We start from the raw sequence: 15,017 nt of genomic DNA, 5'->3' as shown, positions 1-15,017 counted from the left end.
GGGAAACAATCATGCAAGCTTTCGACATATTAGGGAAAGCCAGCTGCAGTGAGCACCTATTGGCTAGTGCCTATACCAACCAACACATCTGCACCTGGAAGCATTAAAGGCAGACAAGTGTGCATTGGGAGGAATTTCCAACAAGTTCTGTTGGCATAAACTGTAAACTCCTTGTCCTCTGCCACCAGATATTGCCCGGAATATCATAATAATTAGAATGACAAATGCACATTTGCTCATTTAGCTTAAAGTTATTTTGAGCGCAGAATTTGAGTTTCCTTGGGACGGAATTTAGATGCAGCGTTCATTTTGGCACATGATGCACCTAGGGCAATTTGGCTCCTTGGCAGTCACCCTGCCCCAAGAGTCTATGCAGTAATTTGCATCTGCCTCCTGCCAGGCTGAAGCTTACAAGCTGCATTCTGTGTGTGTGTGTGTGTGTAAGGTGCTCTGATCCACCTGGACATTCAAGCCCTCCGCCTGCCACCTGGGTGGGGCCAGGCAAACCTAGAAGCTTCAGGATAGCCCTGAGGGTTTGGCAACCCTATTACTCACCAGTTGCAAGTGCCGCCCCCTATAGGCTGCCCCATCTGTGGTTGCTTAGTGATGTGGCTGGCTACCCTTAGAGCACAGTGGAGCCTGAAGCTTGCCCAAATCCACACTCCATGAACTTTTGGACTGCAAACTGAGCAGGAATAGAAACCTAGCGTAAGCGCATGCGTTGCCTCTCTCCCCCTCTCCCTCTCTTTCCCAAAGTGGGAACACACGTTCCCTTCCAGCAGCCCCAGTCCATTCCTGCACACCCAACCTCCACACCTGGACTGCAGCCAAAAACACCTTCCAAACTCCCCCTTCCCTTCCCTCCCTCCCGCTCCCGCTCTGCAGTTTTGGCAGCGCCTGCCACGAGGAGCCTGCTTCAATTTGGAAATGTACTTAAGGCCTTGACTCAGCCAAACTTCTGGGGGCCCAAAGGGCAGGGGTTTTAAAAGGACCCTCAAAAGATGTATCAAACTGAGCTCCCCTTTTGCTTTTCCGAGGAAGATTTAGCAGTCAGAGCCCAGAGCTGGCTAACTGCAGTTCTTCTCCATCTCCTCTCCCAGCTTTAGCCTGCACCGTCTCAAAGAGCCCAGCCCCTCCCTCCTCACATCGCAGTCTATAAATCCATTTGGCTTTTGCAGTTCCCCTCCCCCCTTTATGGTCCAATTGCTCTTCTCTCTCCCCTCCCTCTTCCCTTCGCTATTTTGTTTCAGCCTTTCTTCTCGTTTTCTTTGTTCTTAACTTTTGCCAATATTTTTAACAGCACATTTCTGCAAATTGCTTCCAAAAGTCTGCAGTTGTAGAAAATCTATCACGGAGCTTGGGGTTTGATTCAAAGTTCAACATGGTTTTATATCCTCCCTATAATATCTATTTGAACACGTCCATTGGCCAACACAGAAAGTTAGTTTTGGCTGTGTTCTTTGCTGAGGCTTTCATAGGTTCCCCCCCCCCCCCCAAATCTATTTGCTTTTTCCTTACCAAATGTCAGGAGTGTTTTAACCCTTACCCTTGGAGACAAGGCAGTCCTAGCCAATCAGCGGGGTTTTATGCCTTGGTGCCCCCCCTGTACACCTTTGAACGTGGACCCTACAATTCAAATTTAGAACTGAATCAAAACTGACTCTCGACGCAAGTATTTTCATCTTTTGCTTCTAATCCAAAGCCATCCTGGCTTCGACCCAAAATTCGCAGTTGGCAGAGAACTCACCTAGGTATTTACAACTCTGGTTCTCGTCCACACTTTTTCATTTGTAGGGCTCTCTTTTACCCTAGCCTGATCTGCTTTCTCTCCTTCTTTTTCCAGCAAGTCTTTCTTTTCCTGACATTTCAGTCTTTCTTGTCCCGTCCCCACCCCCACCCCTAATCCCATCCCCTCCTTAGTTCCACACACATGCCCAGCAGTTCCAGGTTAACACTTACCCTTGGCCTCCCTGGGGGGAAATTCTTGCCCAGACCAGGGTGACACTGGGGCAGAGCCGGCCCACCCTAGAGGCAAAGTGAGGCAACTGCCTCAGGCAGCAGAATCAACAGGAACAGCAGATCCGACCTTCAAGGATTACATTGCCTGATGCTGCCGTAGCAGCTACAGCTATGGTGTGCTCCCTTGAGGCTGAATCTGCCTCTTCCTCAGGAGACCCCCAGTGCCACCTCTACCTTAGCCTCTTGGCAAATAGGAAGTGAAGAAGAAGAAGAAGAAGAGTTTGGATTTAATATCCTGCTTTATCACTACCCTAAGGAGTCTCAAAGCGGCTAACAATCTCCTTTTCCCTTCCTCCCCCACAACAAACACTCTGTGAGGTGAGTGAGGCTGAGAGAAGTGTGACTAGCCTAAGGTCACCCAGCAGCTACATGTGGAGGAGCGGGGAAGCGAACCTGGTTCACCAAGTTGTGAGTCCACCGCTCTTAACCACTACATTACCCTGGAGGAAATGGCTGGGGCTGCCCTCTGGGGTCTCCTGGGCCCATTCCCCCACCCCCTGACTTGACAGCCTTTGATTCCCACTTCAGCCATCAGCTAAGGCTAATTTGATTCCCCGTTTGTTCCTGAGATAGGTCTTTATTTCCCCTTGTTCCTGATATACATCTTCACTCAACTCTTCTTCCCTGGCACGAGGAGACGCCATTTTGTGCCAAAATGTTTTGCACTGACCCTGCACCTGGATGAGGTGGTACTCTCTGTGCTTCTCAAACTGCCCCAAATCCACAGTTGGCCAAGAATTCACCCAGTGCATGTCCCCAGCTTAGTCAAGTAGTGCAAGAAAACCAGCACATTTAAAATAAAGAAAGAAATGCAACTTTCAGCTGTTGCCCCCCTGCTTCTTGTCAGTGGGTTGAAATGGGCCTTAAACTGTGATAGGTGTTTTAGTTTGGGGACCAAAGGAGGTAAAGAGAACTCACCTAACAAGCACACAGAGAGAGAGTAATTGAGGGTGTCTCCAGGTGACCTGTTTATTGAGCATTCATCTTGATTTATTTCCAGGGATATTAGATGGCATTGGCTATTTAATGAGTGTTCACTCATATGTTTGTGAGGAGGTTAAGTGGCATTGCATCAAAGCAAGGGTTATCTCACACTTTCCAGTGCATTTCTCCTCACTTTCCTTACTGCAAAAAGTCCAATTGTGCAAGACCTGAATTTGTTGAAATAGCGGCAGTCTGGAAGCACTCCTATTATTACTGAAACAGAAGGTATAGTACTATAATATGACAATGCTATAAACATTATTATAATATAGTGCTGTAGCATTATAGGTCCATAATAAATTAACACTACAGTCATACCTTGGGTTAAATGTGCTTCAGGTTGAGTGTTTTCAGGTTATTCTCCGCAGTGACCCGGAAGTAATGGAGCGTGTTACTTCTGGGTTTCGCCGCTTGCGCATGTGCAGATGCTCAAAATGACGGCACACGCATGCACGGAAGCGGTGAATCACGACCTCTGCAGACGCACAGACTTGGGTTGCATTCGCTTCAGGATGTGAACGGGGCTTCGGAACGATCCCATTCACATCCAGAGGTACCACTGTATAGCAGAATGACGTTATAGAACTATACATCTCTTTGAATTAAAAATAAAATAGCCAAAAAAGGATATTAGCCAGAGCACACCATAAACTCATCCCCTGTTGCCTTGTTCTCTTAGAATGGCAATGGTGCTTACTTGAGAGGTGCTGGAGCCAAGCTCTGGTGAGCTCCAACTGGAAAATAAAAGGCCCTGGTATTAGCAATAATTAAATGATTGATTAAAATAAATATAAAAACAGGGTTATAGAACAGCACCCACCACCAGAGTGATTGTGAAAGTCTGCTGAGCTTTAAATAGATCCAGTCACAGCAGCTATGTCATACCCACTGTTGTGGGCAGACCATAGCAGGATAGATGCATGGAAAAAACCACAATACCCCTGATAGTGTGGAAAGTTAATTGCAATACTGCTTGTAGTTTACAACAGAGAAGATTGGGTAGCAGTAGGAGCTACTCACCTGGAAGCAGCCCCAATGTTATTTATGTCCAAGGCTGTTTTGTAGTGCACCACAAGAACTTGCTATCTAGAGACAATAGTGGGATGAATGCGCTGCAGGCAAAAATGTCTCTTTCATACTCCTTTCATCACTTTGAATTATCTGTCATTTGTCTTCAGTCACAAATGTCAGTGCCCAGAGTTCGAGATGCAGGCAGCCTAATTAATGACACAGAATGAAGGACTGCTCTAGTCCTGCAGAGACCATATACCAGAACGACGTCTATCTGAACGCTTTGGTGAAGAAGAAAATTCTGGTGGGTGCGTGTACCAAATCACTGCCCTCAACATCACGTGCCATTGGTTGCTGACAGGGTTGTGGCATGGAGGGAGTTAGGCTACGCATGCCTTCGGCCACTGCTGCACACACAATGGGTTTTGTTTTCCGTTGTGTAAACTGAACAAAAGACCTCAGTGAAATCTCCAAACACGAATCACCAGAAGTGGCAGCTGCAAGGCCGACAACTACATTGGAGACTTGGGATACTTTTTGTTGTGTTGTTGTTGCTAAAGGAAGAATATGGAACTTATTAAAGTTTAATTTGGAACTTACGGGGAGGCTGGTTTCACCTGAACAGCAAGCTCTGTAGAGGTTGCTTGAAATTCGGTCTGTGCAACAGCTGCTCTTTCTGCGCAACAGGCCTCCCGAGTGCAGCAGCGCACCACGTAGATCTGCTGCCACCATGCCATATTTCTCTCCAGGCTGCCACAAAACATTCTTGTCAGCAATCTGTGGCACTCTGCAGAAAGCCACGTGGTGGCAGCTGATCCACACTGCAAGCCAGCATTGGGATACGTTAGCATATTCTTGCACTAAGACTTGGGAGACCAACCTTCAGATCCATGAAGTTCCTTGCTGGGTGGCCTGGGAAGAAGGGAGAACTACGTATACACTGCCTTGTGCTCCTTGAGAAAGACATGCATGTAATAATATGTGCAGTGTTGACAAATTTGGCTTCAGGTAACTTCTATGCAGGGACGTGGGTGGCGCTGTGGGTTAAACCACAGAGCCTAGGACTTGCCGATCAGAAGGTCGGCAGTTTGAATCCCTGCGACGGGGTGAGCTCCCGTTGCTTGGTCCCTGCTCTTGCCAACCTAGCAGTTCGAAAGCACGTCAAAATGCAAGTAGATAAATAGGTACCGCTCTGGTGGGAAGGTAAAAGGCGTTTCCGTGAGCAGCTCTGGTTTGCCAGAAGTGGCTTAGTCATGCTGGCCACATGACCCAGAAGCTGTACGCTGGCTCCCTCGGCCAATAAAGCGAGATGAGCGCCGCAACCCCAGAGTCGGCCACGACTGGACCTAATGGTCAGGGGTCCCTTTACCTTTTACCTAACTTCTATGCCTTTTGTCGTTTGTGTGGAAGGGCAGTTGTGCTCCCAGGTTTGAAGGGGACCTGGGGTAGGATACCCTCTGGGCCCCCTCCCCACTATTGCACCATTCCCCCCTCCCGCCCACTTCCATGCTGCTCGCACACTCTCCCCTTGCCTATCAGCTGGCAGAAAGAAAACAGAAAAAAACAGCTAGACTGGTAAAGAAAAAGCGATTTATATGTGTTGTACATGCGATATAACGTTGTGCCACCAGAAGGCGACGTGGAGTCCCGTTTTTCTCTACCTGTTTTCCCTGTTTAAATTTACAACACTTTAAACTGAAACGCTTCTCTGATGTGTCTAGATCCAGCCCCTTTTCTTCTGTTTGCAGGGTTGGGGTGAAAAAAAAGGGGCCTGTTTGTTCCCTTCCCTGCCAGGTAAGCAGCAGCAGCAGGCGGGAACAAACAGGACCGTTTTTATTTCTTTCAATAAATAAAACGAGAAAGGGCATTGTCAGGCAGTGGGAAACGAAGGAGAAGTTCCCTTTTTCATTTTTCAGACCTTTTGACAGAGGTTGCCTCAGGTACACTTTCTAGGAAGGAAGGAAGGAAGGGAGGGAGGGAGGGAGGGAGGAAGGAAGGAAGGAAGGAAGGAAGGAAGGAAGGAAGGAAGGAAGGAAGGGAAGAAGTGCTCTATCCCTGGCTGGCCTCACCTGTCCTGGCCCCTGACCAGATGGTGGTTTGCTTTCCTCTTTTACAAAGCTTTCACAGAGGAGATGTGCTGCCACAGAGTAAAACACCTGAAAGTTGTGTCTGCCATTTTCATTGGGGCCCAGGGAGGCAGAGCACTCTGGGAAAATTAAGATGGTGGGCATGTCTGCCTGGGGCTTTGCGCACACCTGCTTTGTAAAGAGAAAGAAAAGGGTGGGGTGAGGGGAGATGTTGCGGTACGTGTTACTGATGTGGTGCTGGGATGACCAGTGACCCGTCTCAGACAGAAGTTGTATCCAGGCCTGTACTATTAAGATTTTTTGATTGGAGACACCAGGGGCCTATTCTGGAACCTGCTGCAGACAACTTGTGTTTTCTACCCCAGGGAAACACCTTCCTTGAAGGGTTGTCTGCTTCTGCTACTTTAACATAAAACAGACTTTGCAACTTTAACACCTAGCCTCTAGATCAGTGTTTCCCAACCTTGGGCCTCCAGTTGTTTTTGGACGACATCATGGATGATGGGAATTGTAATCTGAAAGCAGCTGGAGACCAAATGTTGGGAAACACTGCAGATGTTTCAGCCTACAACTCCCATTAGCTCCAGCCAGTGTGGAGAGCAAAAGCATAGGGACAGTGAAATATACTCCGAGTTGAGAGTGGATGCCATTCTGAGTTCCTTGGGGCCCGGAGCTGAAGCCTGGATACATGGTGCGAGGCAGCGGTGCGGCAGGTGGCAGTGTTGCGGTGCTGTGTGTGGTGGTCAGCTCAGCGGGATCCCACCTTTGTCGCCAGTGAAATATACTCAGAGTCGAGAGTGGATTTCATGCTCTTTATTCAGCTCATAGTGGTGAGGAGGAATAGAAGTACCCCCATAATGTCTGCTTTATATACATTATTTACAAAATGGGCCCCACGTGATTGGCTATTTCCGGGATTCACCTGTAGGCCAATCAGGTTGCGAATTCACTTCCACCTAGAGCTGGATTGGGTGGCTCCTGTGGACCAATCAGACTGCTGCATTCGGGACCCTATTGTTCTAGGACCAATCAGACTACTGCATTCTGAATCCTATTGTTCTAGGACCAATCAGACTGCTGCCTTTTGGATCCTGTTCAACTCAGTACATAACAGACAGCCTGTGTGGAACACACCCTGCTGACTAGCTCAGTTGGTTAGTGTGTGGAGCTGATAACAGCAAGGCTGCAGGTTTGATCCCCATAAGAGACAGCTGCATGTTTCTGCATTGCAAGAGTTGGACTCGATGTTCCTCAAGGTCCCTTCAAATTCTATGACTCTATGACTATGCACTGTCTCTCCCAACAGTGTTCTGAACAAAGGAAGCAAGTGCACATGAATGCACATCTACCACCCACCACAGCCATGTTCAAATATATAAAAGGATGTCACATAGAGGAGGGAGAAAGGTTGTTTTCTGCTGCTCCAGAGAAGCGGACACGGAGCAATGGATCCAAACTACAAGAAAGAAGATTCCACCTAAACATTAGGAAGAACTTCCTGACAGTAAGAGCTGTTCGACAGTGGAATTTGCTGCCAAGGAGTGTGGTGGAGTCTCCTTCTTTGGAGGTCTTTAAGCAGAGGCTTGACAACCATATGTCAGGAGTGCTCTGATGGTGTTTCCTGCTTGGCAGGGGGTTGGACTCGATGGCCTTTGTGGTCTCTTCCAACTCTATGATTCTATGACATAAATAGTCAATCACGATGGCACAGGCCAGGTGCAAGGGAAGAAAGGTGTCTGGTGCCTTTGTTGTAAAGCAGAGAGGTTTTCAGCAACTACAGCTTTTTTTAAAAAAATAAAGAAAAAGAACAAATAAGAGAAGAAATAAAGTTACAGCAAAATATCATAAAAATTCCACATGTCAAGATTACTCTGAATCTCCTGACGTCCCCCATCCCATCCATGGGTCCTATTGATTCTATTTTCAACTGCATGTCAATACTTCTCTAATTTTTCATATTTCTAAATTATCTATACTTTCTGTTACATTACAAGTGTATTTAGAATCCTGCTAAAGTTTTGACCTGTTTACAATGATTTTGTAAAGGGTAAAGGGACCCCTGACCATTAGGTCCAGTCGTGACCGACTCTGGGGTTGTGGCGCTCATCTCGCTTTATTGACCGAGGGAGCCGGCGTTTGTCCGCAGAAAGCTTCCGGGTCATGTGGCCAGCATGACTAAGCCGCTTCTGGCGAACCAGAGCAGCGCACGGAAACGCCGTTTACTCTCCCGCTGGAGTGGTACCTATTTATCTACTTGCACTTTGACATGCTTTGTTTTTTTTTAAAAAATTTTTTATTCAAAATTATAACAAAACATATTTTCCAAAAACATATCCTTATCCCCCCCCATTTTTCCTCCCCCACCCCCCACAACCCCACCCCCACCCCCACCCCCCGACTTCCCTCAGTTCCAGTCTTTGGTTTCTCCAATAATGCTATTTTCTGCATGTTACAGAGTTGTATAGATCCTCCAACTGTTTAGCTAATTATTATCAGTAAAAAATTGTGGATGTTTATTCAAAACCTGCCAAGGAGTTCAGTTCACTTTGTTGCGTCTTCAAATACTTTGTGAAAGGTTCCCATTCATCCTTAAAGTCACAGTTATCCTTGTCCCGTAGCTTATGTGTAAATTTTGCCAGTTCTGCATAATCCATCAATTTTTCTTTCCATGATTCTTTAGTTGGGATTTCTTCAGTCTTCCATCCTTCAGCAACTACAGCTTTTCTGATCCCTACATGACAAGTGGCACGAGTCCAAATTTCCCCTTATGTACAAATATTAAAGTTACAGGAGCCCTGCTGAGTTCTCCTTTGCATCTGGTCACGACAGCCCAGGAGCATGTCTGCTTATCAGAACTATAAATGTATTTAATAACTAATTTTATTTGCTATGCATGTTTAATTCTTAAAATCTTCTGTAACTGGGGGCTCCCTGGGGTTTGCGGATATGAGCCAATATGTACTGTTCAGTCTCTTGAATATCATTCACATACATTGACATTTACATGCTATTGCTGTAAGCGATAATTCATAACCATTGTTTAGAATTTTGTGTCCCTGTTCCATATAACAGTTATCTGTCTTGAGGTTGTTTTGTAGGCTCTTCATTCTCTGTTAACAGTTCTAATAATGTTTCAGATATTTGGCTAATATCGGGTCATATTTGTGACAAACAACAAAATTGCATGATTTACTTTACAGTGGTGCCTCGCAAGACGAAAAGAATCCGTTCCACGAGTCTCTTCATCTTGCGGTTTTTTCGTCTTGAGAAGCAACCCTATTAGCGGATTAGCGGATTAGCGCTATTAGCGGCTTAGCAGCTATTAGCGGCTTAGTGGCAAAGCGGCTATTAGCGGCTTAGCGGCTTAGAAAAAGGGGGGGGGGAGCGAAAAAAATCGCATGACTCACAAGACGTTTTCGTCTTGCGAAGCAAGCCCATAGAGAAATTCGTCTTGCGAAGCGCCTCGAAAAATGGAAAACCCTTTCGTCTAGCGGGTTTTTCGTCTTGCGAGGCATTCGTCTTGCGGGGCACCACTGTATTTTGAAAAAAGTAAATAGCAGACATAAATAATCAAATCATAGAATTGTAGAGTTGGAAGGGATCCCAAGGGTTAAGTAGTCCAAACTCCTGCAAAACAGAAATCTCAACTAAAGCTTCCATGACCGATGGCCATCCAGCCGCTGCTTAAAAACCTCCAAAGAAGGAGAGTCCACAACCTCCTGATGGATGGAAACAGTTCCACTCTCCAACAGCTTGTACCATCAGAAAGTTCTTCCTGATGTTTAGTCAGAATCTCCTTTCTTGTAACTTGAATCCATTGTTTCAAGTCCTAGCAGGAGAAAACAAGCTTGCTGCATCTCCCAGGTGACAGCCCTTTATATATTAAAAGATGGCTCTGATGTTTTTGATCTGTTTTATATTTGTTTTTTGGTTCTCTTTTGTAGGCTATCTTGGAAATCTAGATTGATAAAACTGTGTTGTTGTTTTTTAAAAAGATGGTTCTCATATCTCCTCTCAGTATCCTCTTTTCTAGGCTAAACAAACATGGGGTCCCCACTTTGGATCAGGACCATGGCAAAAGAGGAGGGACTTTAACCCTTTGTCTCCACTCCAATCATGAGTGGAGCTGAGCAGCCAATTTACATATCAGTTGATCAAGGGCTTTTTTTCTGATTAAATACTTTAAAGCTGAGGTGGAAAACCTGTAGCCTTCCAGGTGTTATCATACTCCAGCTTCCATCAGCCCCAACCAACATTATCAGCAGTAAAACATGATGGGAATTGTGGTCCAACAGTAGTTGGAGACAGGGCCAGCCCATTTATGAGGCGAGATAAGGCAATCGCCTCAGGCAGCAGGAACCACAGGAGCATCATATCCTGATGAAGAACCTTAATCCCCACTTGTTCCTGATGTAGATCTTCATTTCGTGGTTCGCCTCAGGTGCCAAAATATCTTGGGCCAGCCCTAGCTGGGGGGGCCACAGGCCCCTCACCCCTGTTTTAAAGGTTAATCCTTGTGCATTGAAATGCGCTCAGAAACAAATTGGCAGCACAGCAGAGATCCATTCCATTGCTTTGTCCCCCTGTGATTCCTCCACAGTCCTGTTGCCCAGTCTCCTGCTGCAGCCAGTTTAACACCACAGCAGTAAGGTTGGCGGGTCTCAAGATTTTAACACTCTTGTCAGAGCCTCTGTCAGAAGACTCATAATCTCAGGGTGAGGAGCCAAAATAAATAGAGATGGGCAGGCTATTTATTGCTTGGCTTTAGGGCAGCCTCCCCCAACATGGTGCCCCCAAAAGCCTTTGCTGGCTGTGGCCGATGGAAGTTATCCAAAGTCCCTGGAGAGCACCAGGCCGGGGAGGCAGCTTTATAGTTCGCCATCTGCCTCAGGCTGCACCCTGAGGCACCACACATAGGCAAGCGTGGCCCCTTAACCCAGCAGGTCTCAATGTACCACACAAACCTTTAGGCTCCATTGCTAAGAGAAATGTACGCAGAAGGAACTGCTTAGTAGAGGAAAGACCTGAGTGGTATAACAACTACTTCTCTTGTACCAAGGGTGCAGGTGGCGCAGTGGTCTAAACCACTGAACCCCTTGGGCTTGTCGATCGGAAGTTTGGCAGTTGAAGTCCATGTGATGGGGGAGCTCACACCTCCTGCCAAGCTAGCAGTTTGAAAGCATACCAGTGCAAGTAGATAAATAGGTACCACTGTGGTGGGGAGGTAAATGGAGTTTCCATGCGCTCTGGCACTCGTCCCGGTGTCCCGTTACACCAGAAGCAGTTTAGTCATGTTGGCCATGTGACCCAGAAAGCTGTCTGCAGGCAAATGCCGGCTCCCTCAGCCTGAAAGCGAGATGAGTGCCGCACCCCATTGTCAAGTTTGACTGGACTTAACCATCTGGGGGTCCTTTACATTTACCTTACCATTACTTTTCTTGTTGCTTCAGAGCTTTCAAAGCTAGTTTATTCACATGACCAGTAAGACATTACTGAGCTTGCATCAAGAAGCTGAGCTGAGTAGCCTACAATACAGGGCCTACAATACAGGATGCTTTAAAAAAAAACAGGACTTCAAGGCTTACATGTGAGAGAAGAAAGCAAAGGGGCACATATCAGGGCCAGCTCAAGACATTTTGCTGCCCGAGGCAAGGATACGATGCCAAGAGAGATACAGAAACCAATAGGGCTGCAATCTTAAGTCCAATAGTGGTGAAAGGGCCATGTCCTTCATTACACTAGCATAGTGGGTTCTAAGCAGATCATGTGGCACTCACAGCTCCGTCCTCTCCCCGTACTTCAGCACCTGCTGCCTGAGGCAGCTGCCTCACTCTGCCTCATTGTAGGGCCAGCCCTGGCACATATGCAGTAGGTAAGTCCACCTTGTTACAAATCCCCATTGAGGAGTCTAGACCATCTGCTTTTCAAACCAAACCAGATAAATGTGGTGAAATGTGAGTGGTAGAATGAGAGCAGAGGGAACATGTATCTAAAATTGGTCTACTACTTCTATTTTAATCAAGTAGGATGAAATATTTGGATAAAGAAGTGGGCTGCACATTTAGTAAATTTACAGGAGAAACGGAATTGTGAAGAGCTGCATAAACTTTAGAACATGTGTCCTTCAGGTGTTATTGGACCCCAACTCCCATAATCCCCAGCTAGCATGGCCAAAGATCAGGGATGGTGGGAGGTAAAATCTAGGAACTTCTGGAGGACTGCAGGCTAGCCGTCCCTGCTCTACAAGATAGCTGAATTTTTTTATTTAAAAAATCTTAATTAAACTGGGCAGTAAACAATAGAATGGACTTTCACAAGCAAAATATGAAATGTTTTGCCTAGCAATGAAAAACCAAATGCAAAAGTGCCATGCAGTTAACAATTTGTAGCTTGTTATTTCTTAACGTATTTTCATACTCAGATGGGAGTGACTCATCAGCTGCATTCTTAAACTGTAATGTGAGAAAAGTCTGTTCTGCCTGCCACAGAAGTATAGATCAGAGACCAAGACCTGCTTTTCTGCCAGGTTGGGTATGATCTCAGGAATGCCAGCCATTGTGTTTGCTTTTTGGTGACCCTGTTCATAGAAAACTGCCCTGGGCATGGGATATGATAGGAGACCATCTTATCTCTGCACGAAGAATGGTTGAAACTGGTTCTGTGTTCCAAGGATGCAATTGCCACATGCAGTTGGTGCTGCCACAGTCACTGACCCCGTTCTCAGACAGAAGGCAATGTGTCCTGCCCAAGGCAACATTGGAAGTCCGTGGCAGAGCCAGGAATTGCATCCAGATTTCCCAGTTCTCCCAGTTCAGCAGTACAATCTTACAGTGAGGGGGGAAAGTATTTGATCCCCTGCTAAATTTGCCCGTTTGCCCTCTGACGAAGAAACGACTTTTCTGTCAGACAATCACTGCCTTTTGTCTTCTGGGTTTCTGGGGCTTTTCCTGTTGTTATTCTGTCTCTCACGGCTACAATAAACCTACCATTAAAATTATAGACTGGTCATTTCTTCGTCTGGGGGCAAACGGGAAAATTTAGCAGAGGATCAAATACTTCCCCCCCCTCACTGTACTATTCTCCCATGTAAACAATGGAAATCCACTGGACCGTTTGATTGGCCTTCTCTGTGCGGACCGAGTTGGACACAAATGCCTGGATCAGTCCCTACCAAGTGTTTATCCTTCATTAGCTAGTTCTTCAGAAGCAAGAGTGAGGAGGAGCACTACTGCTTACATGCTGCAGAAAAACCTCTTAACGCTTTTAATTGCCTCTGCAAATCCTGAGCGAATGGCATCCAAAATGCCCTGAAATGCTTTTCTATTCAGCGGTGGGGGGATCGAGGGCGGATGCAAAAGGGAATATTTCCCCAACCTGCGCAGACGCTGCAGATTTCTTGCCTCGGAGCCCAGTGTGGTTGGAATGATATTTTCGCTCATGAGCGTGTGTGTGTGTGTGTGTGTGTGTGTGTGTGTGTTTTAATTCATTTCCCAAAGAAGATGTAATGTCTTCACAGAGCACTTGACTCCTACATCTGTGTCTGCAATATGGCGTCCTGGCACATCTGTTGGAGCTGAGGCTTGTACTACAAATACAGCCGGCTCCGGCCATCTGGAGTGTGGTTTCCTCCCCCCTCTCTCACACACACACCTCCTCTTCTTGCCCGGTGGGTCTCAGGGAGAAGAGATAGATCCATCCCAGGGATAACTGGAGGCATATGGATGTTACTTAAGATGAGCGCCTGGCGCCAGCAGCCACGGCTCTCGCAAGAAGCTTTCGGCAGGTTGGTTGCGTCTATGCCCAGCAGAGCCCTTGCACAAAACACAGCAAACACATGTGCCTGCATGAAAGCACATGGACTTAGATGGCAGGCTTACAGCCATATGCATGTGAGCCATCTGAAATTGTGAGTGCACCTGCGTGCAGGGACAGACGTTGCATCAGTAAGCCAATTCACTTTTTAAGTTGTCTGCCACAGTATACTGGGTCGTCTCTCTGCCCCAGATTCACATTGCTGCTCTCCTGAAGCACCCTTAATTGTACATGCAATTAAAACTAACGCATCATGTAGCAGAATGCGTGGTGATGTTAAGGAAGGTAGGAGAGGTTATCTTGTTTTGATATTATCCCTCCTCACTCACGCTAGTGAGTAAACAGCCACATTCCCTTTGCTACTTATTGGAAGCAAGTTGGTGATTCATTAGAATCCTTTAATTAAGCAATCCAGTCTGGCTTTTCCAGTCTGGATTGTTTCTGGTAAGTTTTCCCTTTATTTCCCTCTTAAAATAATAATAAGACAACACGGTCTTATTTAAAAGTAGGAATCAAGTTTTACTTACATTCAGTTCACAGCGATAATCTGAAGGCAAGCTTTATCTTGTGTTTACAGTGAAGCGAAGTCTGAGCTACATCCCAGACTTTCTGCTTGTGGTCTCCACCCTATGTGAAGGTTGACCCATGCGCTGGCTAAGAGCCAGGAGAGCGAGAGTCCAAGAGTGAGAGTAAGAAAGTAAGAGTCCAAGAGAGAGGTGGTTGCGTGGCCAACCCTTTTATCTGGTCAGTTAGGGTCACGGACATCTACCTGGTCACACACTCAGGGGGAGGAAGCTCCAGAGCAGGTATGACAGGAAGTCCTCCCTGTCTGGAGCCACATTCCCCTGTGTGTCCATTCTAGGCAACAGGAAAATGTTGTACAGTCATACCTTGGGGTACACACTTCAGCTTGTGCATTTTTGGGTTGCGCACCGCGCCAACCCCGGAGGTACCAGAACGGGTTACTTCCAGATTTCAGCGCTCGCACATGCTCAGAAGCACTAAATCGTGCTTTGCACATGCACAGAAGCACCAGATCGTGACCTGCGCATGCACAGACGTGGTGCTGCAGGTTGCGAACATTGTGGGTTGCGAACGTGCCTC

At 46.7% G+C, this 15,017-nt stretch overlaps 1 long non-coding RNA gene across 1 annotated transcript in view; it reads right to left on the bottom strand.

The window, feature by feature from the left end:
• LOC307206631 overlaps nucleotides 1-9,413 on the bottom strand; it is an 89,888-nt gene extending 80,475 nt beyond the window's left edge. The window contains exon 1 of the long non-coding RNA XR_013834437.1: nucleotides 9,377-9,413. This is a non-coding gene — a long non-coding RNA (uncharacterized lncRNA). The remainder of the gene's footprint in view (nucleotides 1-9,376) is intronic.
• Between the last annotated feature and the right edge of the window lie 5,604 nt (nucleotides 9,414-15,017).

This window comes from Podarcis cretensis, assembly GCF_951804945.1.
Source record: "Podarcis cretensis genome assembly, chromosome: 17".
NCBI lineage: Eukaryota > Metazoa > Chordata > Lepidosauria > Squamata > Lacertidae > Podarcis > Podarcis cretensis.
Note: the sequence above shows the minus strand (reverse complement) of the source record. Positions and strands in the feature narration are given on the sequence as shown.